A 15,635-nucleotide genomic window follows, 5' to 3' on the forward strand; every position below is an offset into this window, starting at 1 on the left:
ACACACACACACACACACACCTCCACTGAACATGGAGGGGTGAAGCTGGTGGCTACATAAAAATTTCTACCCTACGCTCTAGTATCTTTGATAGGAAAGGAATACTACAGGCTACCAAAACTGAAATCATAGACATGCAGCCAGCCAGGAACAGAGTACATTGCTGTCCTATACTCAATGGTGGCACAAAGCTTGTGGGAGTAACCATGTCATGTCTGGGGTTGAATGCCTGATATTGAACTAGGGACTTGAGAGCTCAGAGACCCATAAAAAAACAACAAATGGAAATGGTGAAATGAAGCAACTGTAAAATGAATCTTGAGGATATGCTGGAAAACTCATTGGTTGTTGCTCTATTTAGCCATCACAAAGGAGATTTCCTCCTGAAGCTGAGGGGAACAAATACAGGGACCCACGCCAGACATTACACACTGAGAGAAACCTTGGAACACATATATCTAACAGGGATGTCTCCATCCAATCCCTCCCCTCAGGTCTTAGAGAACTCTGTGGAAGAAGGGGCTGAAAGTGTATGAGTTGTAGGACTCAAAGAGAAGGTCTCTAAATCAACATGATAAAAGCTCACAGAAAATTACAGATGCAAGGACGGGTTCTGCACCAGTTCCACTTCATATATAATACAGATTTCAGTTTAGTGCTTTTATGGGATTTCCAGGTCCCTCATTCTTGAGTTGTCTCTTGGATCTTTTACTTCTGTTAGCTGCCCTGTTCAACTTCAGTGTGATGGGATTTGTCTTATCATAATCTATCTATCTATCTATCTATCTATCTATCTATCTATCTATCTATCTATCTATCTATCTATCTATGGTTTATTGTTATCTCTTAGAAGCCTGTTCTACTAAGAGAGAGAAATGGACAGTATGAAGATGGATGAAGAGTATATGGGGAGTAACTTGGAGAGATGGAGAGAGGGGAAACTGCAGCCAGGATATATTGTGTGGGGAAATAATGTATTTAGAATAATAGGGTAAAATGAACATAAGTCTAAGCAGCACAATTGTTTTTGATGCAACTAAAAGGAATTAATGGGTTATTTTGGTCATTACAGTTCCTAAAGTGAAGATGCTAGCTTCTATTGTTTTTAGGACTTTGCAGAGGAATGATAGAATTGGCTTTAAAGACACCATAAGCTCCCCAAATTCCTCCTGACCAGGATGCCCCTTTGCTTCAAGGCTCTTCTCATGGGGCTATAGCCAGGGTGAATGGCAAGGCAGGTGGGACAGACTAAATAACCTGGAACTTATTGCTGTTTGTGTCCCAGGGGGTGAGCCCACCCTCTGATGTCTGGAAAAGGAATCACAAGACTGTCTCACCTGTGGAGAAGGGCACGAAAGCTTCATTTTTCTTCGTTGCCCCTTTGGCATCCAGGAAGTGCTCAGGATTAAAGGTGTCTGGTTGTTCAAAGTACTGTGGTTCAATGGGGAGCTGAAATCAGGATGGGGTACACATCAGTGTTCTAAAATAAGTTATGAGGTAAAGATGTTAACATATACTGAATTCTATATTCAAAACAGAATAATGCACAGAATGCTGGGAAACCACAGACAGAGGTTGGTGATTAGGAGGGTTCAGTATGCTATTGGAGTATCAATGAAGAATCACAGCTGGTTTTACCTTGGGGAGCATGTACCATCAGAACATTGTTTCTTTTTTGACTCTGCATGGCAAGCCAATTGGGGAAAATCTCTGAATATTATGGATGACTGTCACAGTGTATGGTACTTTTGAGTGGTCATCGAGGATTGGGACCTGGTATGAGCCAATCACCTGATTGATCTCCTTTTGGACTTTCTCTGCACAGAAAAGAGAAAAAAAAAATAGACAGTGCCCCCTTCTTGAGGTGATGCACAGTGAGCCTGTTTTCTGGCATTCAACAACCAAGGAACAGTTCAGAGCCAGGAGACTCTGCTGAGAAAGACACAGTGCCCTCTTGGTGTTCACACCTGTGCTTCTCTCAGGGACCTCTGTCTCCATTTATGCATGTTAGAGTCTCTTCTCAACAAGCTACCACTTTGCTTGTAAGAATCAAAAAGAAAACCTCCAACAAAGGGCCATTTCAACTGTTTGTCTGGAATGAGGGCTGGAGGGGGAATGGCAAGAATGTAATGAATGTCACCCATTGTATTCCTGCATACAAAGTCTACAGACACACACACACACACACACACACACACACACACACACACACACACTCCTTTGCAGGAAGTAGGCTGGAGGGATTACACATTCTTTAAGGGAGTACTGGCTGCTTTTTTGAGGGGACCCAGGATTAATTACCAGCCTCCACATTTCAACTCACACTCTCTGTTACCTCTAAGTCCAGAAGATCCTATACCTTCACACAGACATATACACATCCAAAACACCAAATGCCCATTAAATTGAAACAAAACTGTAAATGTATGCTTGTAATATGTTCTGATGCCCACAGGAAATAAAGGAGAGGAAATGACTATAATGCATAACTGCATAGAAAATATGAATAAATTGCAGATGAAATAGCTCAAGCAATAAATGAACTTGACAGTCTGACTTTGGCAGCCAGATCCATTTTTAGTAGGAAGGAGAGAACAGAATACATAAAGTTGTCTTCTAATCTCTACACATGAGCTGTGGCAGGCATACTCAGAATAACTTCAAATTGTTTTAAAATTTTTAACATGAGCATGTAGGTTAACCCAGAAATTCATGAGTCAGTTAATGAAAGGAAAGATTGATCAGTGAAGGAAATGAGAAATGTAAAACTAGATATACATTTTCCATTATTACTTATGTTGATCAAATTAAAATCAGTAAATAGTTCATACACACACACAAAAAAATGAACAGACCTAACCACCAGTCAAATAAATGCTAGATTTAATGAAAGAATAAGATAGTAAGTTCTGGCATTAATACATAGGTGTATTGATTGAAAAATAAATCACAGATAAATGAATCACTTATTACATGGGTACATGGAGGGATGGATGGACACATGAAGGGTGAATTCAAATGACAGTTGGAAAGATTAAAGGATAAAAATATTTGTATTTGATGAAGAAAAGAATCAATGACAAATTCCCTACACAGCTATCCCTGATCAAAAAATAAAACTCATGAGTTGAATAATCCAAAATAAATTAATGTAATATTTGTTATTTAGCATATACACAATATTCTGCCTCCAGATATGCCTGAGCATGAATTGCCAAAAATTAATGAAATATGTATTCTTTATTATGTCTACAGTTTTCTGTCTGCATATAAATTTGTGCACCAAAAGAAAGCACCAGATCACATTATAGATAGTTATATACAGTTGGTAGAAATTGAACTCAGAACCTCTGAGAGAAAAGCCAATGCTCATAACCTATGAGCGATCTCTTAATCACTGTGAATGGAGATTCATGAGCTTCTTTAACTCAAAAGACATGAATAATAGGATAAAACAAAAGCCTACAGAATGGGAAAAGATCTTCACCAATCCAACTTCTGAAAGAGGGCTAATATCCATAATATATAAAGAACTCAAGAAGTTAGACACCAACCAGCCAAATAAACCAATTCAAAAATGGCGTACAGAGCTAAACAGAGAATTCTTAACATAGGAATTTTTAATGGACAAGAAGCACTTATAGAAATGTTCAGCATCCTTAGCTATCAGGTTAAAGCAAGTCAGAACAACTCTGAGATTCCCCTTTACACCTCTCAGAAAGGCTAAAATCATAACCTCAGAGGACAGTGTATGCTCGTAAGATGGTAGAGCAAGGGGAACACTCCTCCACTACTGGTAGTAGTGCAAACCTGTACGACAACTCTGGAAATTAATTCACTGTTTCTCAGATGATTGGGGACAGTTCCACTTCAAGACTCAGCTATACTCTTCCTGAGCATATAGACAAAAATGTTCCACCATCCCACAAGAACACTTGTTCAGCTATGTTCATAGCAGCCTTATTCCTAGTAGCCAGAAACTGGAAACAACCCAGATATTCCTCAACTAAAGAATGGATAAAGAAAATGTAGTTGATTTACATAATGGAATACTATTTATCCATTAAAAATAAGGACATCATGATTTAACAGGCAAATAAACGGAACTAGAAAATACCATACTGAGTGAGGTAACTCAGACCCAAAAGCACATGCACAGTTTGTGCTCACTTAGAAGTGGATATTAGAATCAAGATTTAGTAATCTAAGGGTATATAAAAGATAAGCAGATGATACTAGTGGGTGAATAGTCCTATAGATTGATTGATGAGAAAATGGATAGATGGATAGTGGATTATGGATGGGTGGGTAAATAAACAGAATTAGTAAATGAATTATGAGATCAAAGGACAGAAAGATGAGTGCATGGATAGATGTAAATAAAGACAGAAGGCTGCAAGAAAGGAAGGTAGAAAGGAATGAAGCGAAAATTTGATGGATGGATGGATGGATGGATGGAAGAAAAGGAGGAAAGAAGGAATAATGGAAGGAAGGATGTATGCAGAGATGGTGGGATCAGTCTTTCAGTGATAGAAGAAAGCAGGAGAAAAGTGGTTANCTGAGTGTTTATTCATACACCAAGGCAGAACTGCATTGGTTTAGAAATAGAGCAAAGCCTTCAGAACTCCAGGTGTATGTAGCCTATGTCTCATTCATCCACACCAANCCCTGCACACAAAGGGTACTAGAACCACCGCCCCCCCGCATATGGTGCACCTTCAACATGTGGGTACTTGAGCCTGAGCAGGAAGCCATAGCAGAGAGTGGTGCTTGTGGACTCAGTGTCACAAGGTCCTCTGATGGAACTCCNTGTAATGTTTCGACTTCTCCTGGTTCCAGATGGGAGAGAGAAGGATAGATCGGGAGTGGCTGGTCATTTCCAATGATAAGCAGTCATCTCTCAACACTGTTCATCTGTTTTTGAGTCTCATACTAAATAGACCCCTGGACATTTCTAGGCCCTAGACAATGTCCCTTGGCTTCCATCTTCTCTCTTTGCTTTGCTCTTGGGTAGTTTATCATGTTCTGTCTCCCAGGCTCTTTCTTCTTCTGTGGTCTTTCTGCTCTTTGCCCTTTGCCTTGTGTTTCTTCCCCANGAATGTCCCTTAGCTTCTCCGGATGTCATTTCCCCTTTCTTAATCTGTTCCTTATTTTCCAGAGTTTCTGCNTCTCCTCTGCTCCGTTTNTACCTCTCCTCACCATCCTCTATTGCCTCCCATCTTTTCTTCTGACACCATCCCCATACTTCCCTGTCACCCACACCCTCTCTCATCCATGCTGGACTACCCTTCTCCATGTGCAGAAGGTAGGTATCGATGAAGTCTTGTGGATCACTGGGGTCCNAGTTGGCACTGTGCTTCTCCACACTATGATCAGTGTAATGAAGGATTTCCTACAGGTTTTTGGGGATTTGTCTGTGGGTACCAGGAATGTACTTCAAGAAGCCAGAGGAGAGCTCAATCACCTGNTAGAAAGACGGTCCCAGAAGGTCACCTGAAGCTTTCAGGTCCCAAGAAGTGGACAGTGACCTATTTTAGCCACTGCTCTATTATGATTGTAGACCCCACAACCAAGGTAACTCTTACAAAAGGATTTAATTGGAAGTTCACCTATGGTTTCATTTTACTTCATTAACATCATGGTAGGAAGCACACAAGCAGGCAGGCAGACAGAAGGCTGTAGGCTTACATCAAATACATAGGCTGGCAGGGAGAACAAGGAGGCACACTGGGCCTTGCATGAACTTCTAAAACCTCAAAGCACATGCCAGCAACACACTTCCTCCAACAAGGACATGCCTGTCTTTCCTGAGGGTGGGAGCTCCCTCCATTTCCTTTGTCTCAGGACTCTTCTTCCCCAACTACCAGGACTATAAACCTAAATGTTTCAAATACACACCAAAGGTAATAAATAAAAATAAAAATAAAACCTCCCTAAACCCTTAATTTTACATCTGTCTATGGTCTATCTGTCTCAACAGATTGCCAATCAACTACAGACTGCTTCAGCAAATGGTCCAGCCTCACAGACTGCATGCCCTTAACCTCACATGGTCCCACAAAACCTATAAAACAAATATAATAGCCTTCACATCTTAATCTTGTCCACNATGCCAGCTTCCTTAAATTCCATAACCATGCTGCCCCAGTGTCAGCTGGAAGCATGCAGAGAGAATGATACCCACCCGCATACTCTTTTGCCAATGACCCAGTAATAAAACCAAGAGATGGGAGTAAAGGGCTCTGACAAATCAGGACATGGAAAACATTATAAAATGACAAACATGTTGTCAGCAACTTTTATCTTTGACCCCGGTCTTGCTAAACCTTTAGATTGTATTTCTAAAGCCATTTCGCAAGGTCCATTCCTTCATTTGACCTACTGACTCATTCCTGAAACAAACATCAAGGTCCAACAATCAAACTCATTATTTGTATAACATGTGCAGTCAAGATTTACCAATTCACCCCATCACAGACTCCCTCTTTTCCCCTAAAAACCTCATTCCTGCAGTAATGCCTCCTTCTTGTTGTTGTTTCTGCTGCTGCTGCCGCTGCTGCTATGGCTGCTTCTGTTGCTGCTGCTGCTGCTACTACTACTTTCTGCGTTTGCAACTTATCCTACTGGTTGCCTTTCTTGGGTACTAAGTCTACTTTCTGCCAAGAGCTTGGAGTTTGGCTGTGTCTTGTGCAACTTCAATGAGCCACCTTCCGTTATACAAGTCCTCATATTTCATGATGAAACACACAAAAGACACACAAAGACAGAGATATGCAAACACAGGAAAGCACACACACACACACACACACACACACACACACACACACACACACGCACACACTCATATGTACACTATACCCATGCATGTGATTTAACTGTAGCTCTGAATCTGTCTCTCACATTTGTTTGTCTTGCATTCTCTGTATCTCCCTTTTCATTTCCTATGCTTTCTCTCCTAATCCACTTTGGTGAATTGTCTTCATTTGTTTGAATTTCTGAGGTTTTTGTTTATGGACACAGTGTCTCATGTCTGCCAGACTGCCCTGTAACTCTCCAAATATCACCTTGACTTTCTCATCTCCTTGTGCTGGAATTGCCAGCGTTCTTTACCTCTTAAGCCAGGATATAAAGAGCTGGGACTCATGCATGAAAACTAAGTCTTCTACCCTCTGGCTATACCCACATCACTCACTTCATCATTTCATATGTATGTGTATGGCTCTGTATTTCTACATTCAGTTCACTCCACCTTGCTCATTATCCCTCCTGCTGTGCCTCCAGTTCTTAACTTCCTTGCCTCTCCATGGTGTCCCTGACTTTCTTTCAGTCCTAAGAAACTTTCTTTACCCCCAAAGTGGCTTCTTGCTTTCTCTTTTCTCTTTCCATCCACTCACGTGGGTGGAGAATGATCTTATGAGTGAAAAGGTCCTATAAAACAAGTCCAGCAGGTGAAGGAACTGGTGGTCTGTGTAGTCAAAGTGCTCTATAAATACAATGGAGCAGATGATGTTGGCTGTGATGCACTGAAAGAGGACGGTAGGGTCCAGGGGGGCTCCTGGGGGATGAAGAGGCAGGATAGGAGACATGGGGACAAGGAACTGGGGAACATTAGGCATCATCTCTATCTCTGTAGGGTTCCCCTTTCTCTACTCAAAGAATAGAAGCACCTGCTGCCCCATTGGCACATATGATGCACTAGACCCTCCAGTCAGTGATGCACATACCATTTTATTTAACTTCCCTCAATTCTGTACAGAAGATATGATGCTATTTGTATACACAGTTCACTAATGGAACTCAACTAATCATGATTGGGATGAGGATTTTGTGACTCAGAGTTAGAGTGTGTATAGGTAGTCTCCATTTTGCACCTCCTTACTGGTTACCATTCTGACTTTGAGCAGATAGTTAACTCCCAGTGGCAGGAAAGGGAAGAGAAAGGTTCAGGGATTCACAAGTTATGCACACTCCACTTCCATCTGCCATGTATATAGTACTTTGTGACTTTTTGAGTCCTATAACACCCAGCTCATGTTGGGCAGTTTAGATCCCACTTGATGTCCTATTGTCAAAATTTCAGTTTCCACTAAGGTCTAATAGTAGGGCAAGAGCTGTGTTTCAAAGGAACAATTGTTGCATGCAGATGATGATAGAGCCCTACTCCAAAATCCTGAAGGTCTCTTCTGCCACTGATAAGTCAAGTACCAATGGGTCTACTGGATCATACAGTCAAAGTGCTACAGCAGTCTGTACAGTGATCTGGACCTGATGAAGAGCCTTCTCCTTTCAGGCCCCAAAGGCTAGCTGCTTTCTGAGTCTCTTGGTATATGGGCTTGAGTAACACATCCAAGTGAGGAATGTGATGTTTCCAGAATCCAAATAGACCCATTAAATGTTGTGCTTCTTTTTTTGGCGGGGGGGGGGTAGGGGCCTGGTGAAATAACATATCTTTCCCCTTAAAACATATCTCTGCATGCTCCACACTATTGGACTCCTAAGAATTTCACTGAGGTTAACAGTCCTTAAATTTTGGTTGGATTTATTTCTCATCCTCTGATATGCACGTATGTATACAGTGAGTTCCAAGTAGTTGCTATCTGCTGCTCACTTGGTCCAGTCAGCATGATGTCATCAATATAATGCACCAATGTGATATTTTGTGGACAAAAGAGATGATCAAGATTCCTTCTAATTAAGTTTTGACACAGGGCAGGAGAGTTAATATATCCTTGAGGCAAAACTGTAAAGGTATACTGCTGGCCTTGCCAACTAAAAGCAAATTGCTTCTGGTGGTGTGAGTAGAGAGGTACTGCGAAGAAGGCATTTGCTAGATCAATATCTGCATACCAGGTAGCAGGAGATGTGCTAATTTGCTCAAGTATGCACACTACTACATCTGTTAAAGCAGGTGCAATCAGAATTACTACCTGATTTACTCTCTGAGAGTCAACTCTCATTGTCTATGATCAATATGTCTTCTACACTACCAGTAAGGAGAATTAAAGGGAGATATGTTTTAGTCCATTATTATCATAGCAGGAAGCATAGCAGCATCCAGGTAAACATGGTGCTGGAGAAGAAGCCAAGAATTCTACATCTTGATCCAAAGGCTGCCAGGAGATGGCCATCTTCCAAGCTGTTAGGAGGAAGATCATTAAGCCCATGTCCACAGTGACACACTTCCTCCAATGAGTCAACACCTACTGCAACAAGGTCATACCACCTAATAATGCCACTCCCTGAGCCAAGTATATTCAAGCCTCCATGAACCCTAAGAATCCCAAGATCTGCAGTGTACCCATGCTGCTAAAAATAAGATCAACACCTCCACCATGGTACACACAACCCTACCTGACCTGACTCTTTCAGTCCTCCAGTAGCTTCACTCTTCAAGTATTCATCATTGTCAGGAACCCCATGTTGCTCCCTGACCCTGCTACTCTCAGGTTCTTTCAGCAACACTGCCTTTCTCTGGTAACACCACCTGTATCTCCCAGAGTCCCTGTACGCAAAGTAGATGTCCTGTCCCCAACTCCCTCCACTTTCTAAAGTTGCATATTGCTCATTTTATTCACAAACTCTTTATATCTGATTGCATGTGTCTTTCATGTCCAGGTTAATGTTTCACTGGCATTGAGACTTTACATACTTCCAAGATGCCACACTTCAAATGCTCTCCAGTACACAGGAGACAGAGAACCGATCAGCGAGTTGGAGATTGAGTGACTATGTGGATCAAGGCAGGTGTCATTAAAGAAGCACCAACTGTCACACCCTTAGGAGTCATGCATCCTAGCTGTCACCAGAAGAGGAAAGCAATTTCAGTTAAACTTGAAATGCAACACAATCTTACATAAATCTGACATTTGAAGGACGGAGAAATATTGGTGTTAACCCTGCTCCCCTTTGCCAGGATATGCACTTGTTTAAAATATTGTTGCGAGAAGTACCACACATCTGTTATTCCAGAAAATGAGATATTAAGTTAGGTGACTTATTATGGCCACATGTTCCACACATCTGTCATTCTAGCACACAAGATGTTAAGACAGGTAGATTGTTAACCTGTGAAAAGTAGGATTATGCTGTCTCAGAACAAATTTTAAAAATTGAACACACCATTGATCCAGGTAGTTGATCTTATACAAAACAAGAGATAGCAGGAAGTTGGGATTATTGTCACTCTATCAGCTTCTCAATGGGAAGTAGAGCCATGGATACTTATTGATTGTTAATGAACAAGTTATATTGAAATACGTTGCCAGGATCAGATGCTTGGATGGTGTGTATAGTATTTATAACTGATTAACTTTACCTGCCTGCCTTCTTATTCATCTCACCTCCTGCCCTGCCTCTCTGCTCCTTTGGCCAGGAATAACACAGGCTAATTTCGTTTATTAGCTAATCTCTTTATATTGTTGTGATTAGCCAGCACAAAATTTATTATTAAGCTGTTAAAACCCTTAGTAACAGATTGGTAAATAGCCACTCCCTTCCCTGGCCACTTTTCCCTGTCTGAGGACCTAAGAGTTGAAGGATTATTTCTCCACTGGGTCTGTACTGATTGATGGGATGTCATGATTAGGATCAGAACACCAGTATTGTAGAGTAGGGGAGAAAGCCTGGGGGTACCTAAGGTCCTATATCTCTATCTCTATCTCCATACCCATATCTATATCTACACACACACACACACACACACACACACACACACACACACACACGCACACATGCACACACAAATACCCATGTCTATGCTCTTCCATCCGGCCAGGTGTTCCAGGCATCTCTTCTAAGAAGATCCTTCATGTGACCCATCTTCAATCTGATCAATGCTTCTGGCAACACGTACACAAAACCAACCTGATTCATCCACTGGTTTTCCTGGGAGGGGAAATGAATGATCTCTGGTAGTGGTCCTGACTGTCAATCATGTCTACACTACAGACTGTTAGGAAACTACGTAGCAGTACAACCATCTCTGGGCATTTACAGGGAATTGGTCCCAGGAATATCAAAACCTTCTATGTTGAAAACCCTTGAATGGAATGGTGCATGTTTGCAAATAACCCATCCTCATTTTCCTGTAACCTTTAGCTGATTCTAGATTTCCATGCAGCTAATAGAAATTAGATGCTATGAAAATGAGCAGCACCCATGTTCTTTAGGTAATAATTCTATAAAAATCTATATACATATTGAATTTAGATGTATTTATGGTTTCACAGGGGTCACTCCACTAAATCTTATGCAAAATGTATTAACAATCAACCATTCAGATAAATGCTATAAAAATGTTGCTGACTAAATGTTAATAGGAAGCAGGTTTTGATTTTCTTCTTTACATCTGCTGCATTGAAATGACTTTAAAACATTTGCTGCACTTGTCAGAATGGGGAGAAGGTAGTGAGTATAAGGATATAAGACAGGAGCAGTCTTAATGATAACTGATCTGCACTTGAATGATAAGACTGCGCTTCTTTTTTGAGGATTCACTGTGCTATGCTTCTTTGGGTGACGACCCACTTTAACATTCTCTTCCCTGAAAACTTTTAGTTGGAGCTTCAGAGGTGGTTCAGTGGCTTGGGGCATTGATGGTTGTTCTGGGCACTTGAACTTAGTCTGCCTCCCATGTCATATAGCTAATGACTGTGTGTAATTTCCAAATTCTTGGAATTGAGTTTCTCTTTTGGCTTCGTCAGAAACCAGGTATGCATTTGTGCACTTATACATGAACACACATGCTTACACACACAATTATGATGATAGATGAGAGAAGGGGGTGAGAGGGAGAGATGGCCAATAGATGGATAGATAAACATATAGGTGATAGTCAGGGAAATTGAAGTACTTACCAGATATGTAGTTATATAAAACATAAATTGATAGATAAATGACAGATGAATACATGAATAAATACATAGATGATAGAAAAACAGAAATAGAGATTATTAATAGATAATAGTGGTGATAGATGACAGACATATATTGACATATAGACATGTAAATAATAGATGATATATAAAAAGATGATAGATAGATAAATATATGATAGGTAGATGTTACACATCACTTTTAATATTATAGTTGGGGACCAGCAGTTAAGAGGACTTGCTGTAAAGTTATGATGACCAGACTTTGGATCCCAGAAGCTACATAACAAGTCATGTTCCTGATTACCTCTATAGGTGGTACACTGTTGGCACCTGGTTCCCAGAAAGCAGACCAGGAAACACATAATTTTCCCCAGACCAACACTGTTTCCCTTCCAGTCTGATGTATAGCTGTGTCCTATAACCCAAAGGGAATCATGGAATGTTGACTTCCTATTCCATCCTTTGCTCTGCCTCCTCTGGTCTGGCATACCAGCTGCATCCAGTCACCCCAACAGCTGCATGACAATTTAGCCTTTTCTGCATGTGACAGAGCTTCATTTTCTCTTATTGTTGTGACATATTAGAGGGATCCTCTCCAGATCTGGAAAAATGTACTGTTTGAACAAAGACTGTTAAACTCCCTACAGGCAAAAAAAAAAAAAAAAAAAAAAAAAAAAAAAGAAAGAAGTCATACTCTCATGACAGAGTATTGTTATCCCTCACTGTGAGTCTATGGGCAGTTAGAGTACTTGGTGAGAGTTTCCCTTTCTTCAGTGGTACATCTGCTCATAAGTTGCTCATGATCTAATAAATAGTCCTCACATATATACTCATTGAAGCAACCATACTTGTTTCCAAGTAGGAAGGCGCTTCAGAGGAAAGCATAGACATGAGAATGAGAAAAGAAGTTATTAGATTTTCAGAGAATATAAAAAAGTAATAAATTAAATAGGATGTAAACTTGACATTTCAACATGTAGGAAGCACATATTTTAAAACACATATGGCCAGATGTACCACACATACTGTCATTCCAGCACATGACATATTTAGTCAGGTAGATCATCAGCTTGGATATAGGGTGACATTGTGCCTACTGTATTTATTTTAAAAAAGTGACTACAGCACTTTTTAAAGTTAGTATCTAATACAAAATAAGGAGTAGAAGGAAGTTGAGATTGTTGCCATTTGGGTCTCCCCAGGACACAGCCTGCAGATGTAAGTTGTGTGTCATCCCCCGAACTCCATTATCTAGCTCTGGCCTAGCTCTTCGTTCCAGAGGAGCCATTTGAGACACCAAGAGAGTCCTGCTTCTCTGTGGACATCTTCAGGGCCAGAAGACTAACCAGTCAGGTCTGCCCAGAAGACAGCTGACAAAAGTGAATTGTGCATGGTTCCCTGAACCATTGTGTAAGTGTAGGCTTGCTATTTATTCCAGAGGAGACTTATGGGACCCCAAGAGCATCCTGCTTCCCCTTGGAGTCCCGAGAAGACCACAAGAACTACCACCACCAACATGATCCTAGCATTCACTTGCCAGTGGGGTCCAACAGCAGAGTCCACATGCATTGTCTGCACCTCAGCTCCCTGGACCTTTCTGAGATTCCTGCTGTCATCAGGATCATCCAGCCAACATCAGGGAAAACCAGATGCCTAAGTGACAGCATAAGAACACAATTAGTGGCTCTCTGCTCCTTCCTGTTCCAGAGACAGCTGCATCTTCCAGAGACAGCTTCATCCCCTAGACAAAATGGTGAAGGTCAGTGTGAACCGATTTGGCAGTACTGGGTACCTGGTTACCAGGGCTGCTGTCTGCTCTCTACATGGCAAAGTGGAGATTGTTGCAATCAACGACCCCTTCATTGACCTCAACTACGTGATCTACATGTTCCAGTATGACTCCACCCATGGCAAATTCAATGGCATAATCAAGGCAAAAAATGGGAAGCTTGTCATCAACAGGAAGCCCATCACCATCACTATCATTTGATGATAGAAGGGAGCGAGACCCTTCTATCATCAAATGGAGTGATGCTCGAGCTGAGTGTGTCATGGAGTCTACTGGCATCTTCATCACAATGGAGAAGTATTGGGCCCACTTGAAGTATGGAGCCAAAAGGGTCATCATCTCTGCCCCTTATGCTGATGCCTCCATGTTTGTGATGGGTATGAACCATGAGAAATATGACAACTCACTTAAGATTGTCAGCAATGCATCCTGTACCACCAACAGCTTAGCCCCCGGACAAGGTCATCCATGACAACTTTGTCATCTTGGAAGGGCTTATGACCACAGTTCATGCCATCACTGCCACTCAGAAGACTGCGGATGGTCCCTTTGGAAAGCTGTGGCATGATGGCCGTGGGGCTGCCCAGAACCTAATTCCTGCATCCACTGGTGCTGCCAAGTCTAGGTCATCCCAGATCTGAATGGGAAGCTCACTGGCATGGCCTTCCATGTTCCTATCCTCAATGTGTCCATTGTGGATCTGATGTGCTGCCTGGAGAAATCTGCCAAGTATGAAGACTTCAAGAATGTGGTGAAGCTGGCATTTGAGGGGCCATTGAAGGGCATCCTGGGATACACTGAAGACCAGGCTGTCTCCTGTGACTTCAACAGCAACTCCCACTCTCCCACCTTTGATGCTGGGGCTGGCATTGCTCTCAATGACAACCTTGTGAAGCTCATTTAATGGTATGACAATGAATACAGCTATAGAAGCAGGGTGGTGTATGTTATGACCTACATGGCCTCCAATGAGTAAGAAACCCTCAGTGAGGGCAAGAGAGAGGCCCTCAGTTGCTGAGGAGTCCCTATCCCAACTTGGCCACCAACACTGAGCATCTACCTCACAATTTCCTCCCCAGGCTCCCATAATAAGAGGAGATTCTTAGGGAGCCCTCCCTACTCTCTTAAATACCATCAGTAAAGTTTGCTGCACCCACAAGAAAACCCTACAATCAACAAGACCCAGGACATTATGGCCCTGCTATCTTGCTACAGCAAACCCTGGATATCCCAAAGAAACTGAAAAATAAGAACATGATCTTAAATCCAATCTTATAAAGATGATAGAGGTCTTTAAAGAAGAAAATACCAGAAAATCCATCCAAACAGGTAGAGGCAAGAAAAAGCAAATAAAAAGAAGAAGCAAATAGATATAAAGAAATACAGTAAAATACAGCCAAACTGGTGAAGCATATAACTAGAACTGCCAAAGACCTGAAAAGGGAGATAGAAACAATTAAAAAAATAAACAGAGGCAATCCTGGATATGGAAAACCTAGCAAAGAGAACAGGAACTAAATACATAAGCATCACCAACCAAATACAGGAGCTGGATGAAAAAAATCTCATGCACAGAATATATGATAGACGTCAATATATCACTCAAAGAAAATCAAAACCTAAAGACTTCATGACACAAAATATTCAGTAAATTTGGGACACTACAAAAAGACAAAACTTAACAAGAATAGAAAAGGAAGAAAGAGCAATTGTAGTAAAATCAAGGATGAGACAAGACTGCCTACTCTCTCCTTATCAAATATAGCACATAAAGTTGTAGCAAGGGCAATAAGACATCTAATGAGACCAACGGAGCATGAATTGGAAAAGATGTCAAAGTATCACATGCCAAAAACTTTACAAGAGTACTCATACTGCTGGTAAACACTTTTAGCAAAGTGGCTGGATAGAAAATAACTCAATAACTCAAAGAAATCAGTTGTTCTTCTCTATAAAAGTGACAAAAGGGT

At 41.3% G+C, this 15,635-nt stretch overlaps 2 pseudogenes; one reads left to right on the forward strand and one right to left on the reverse strand.

The window, feature by feature from the left end:
* LOC110289034 overlaps positions 1-7,619 on the reverse strand; it is a 10,177-nt pseudogene extending 2,558 nt beyond the window's left edge.
* A 6,007-nt stretch (positions 7,620-13,626) lies between these two features.
* Positions 13,627-14,641, forward strand: LOC110289033 (annotated as a pseudogene).
* Positions 14,642-15,635: the final 994 nt, after the last annotated feature.

The sequence above is a fragment of the Mus caroli genome, unplaced genomic scaffold (genome assembly GCF_900094665.2).
Source record: "Mus caroli unplaced genomic scaffold, CAROLI_EIJ_v1.1 scaffold_16840_1, whole genome shotgun sequence".
In the NCBI taxonomy this organism is placed as follows: domain Eukaryota; kingdom Metazoa; phylum Chordata; class Mammalia; order Rodentia; family Muridae; genus Mus; species Mus caroli.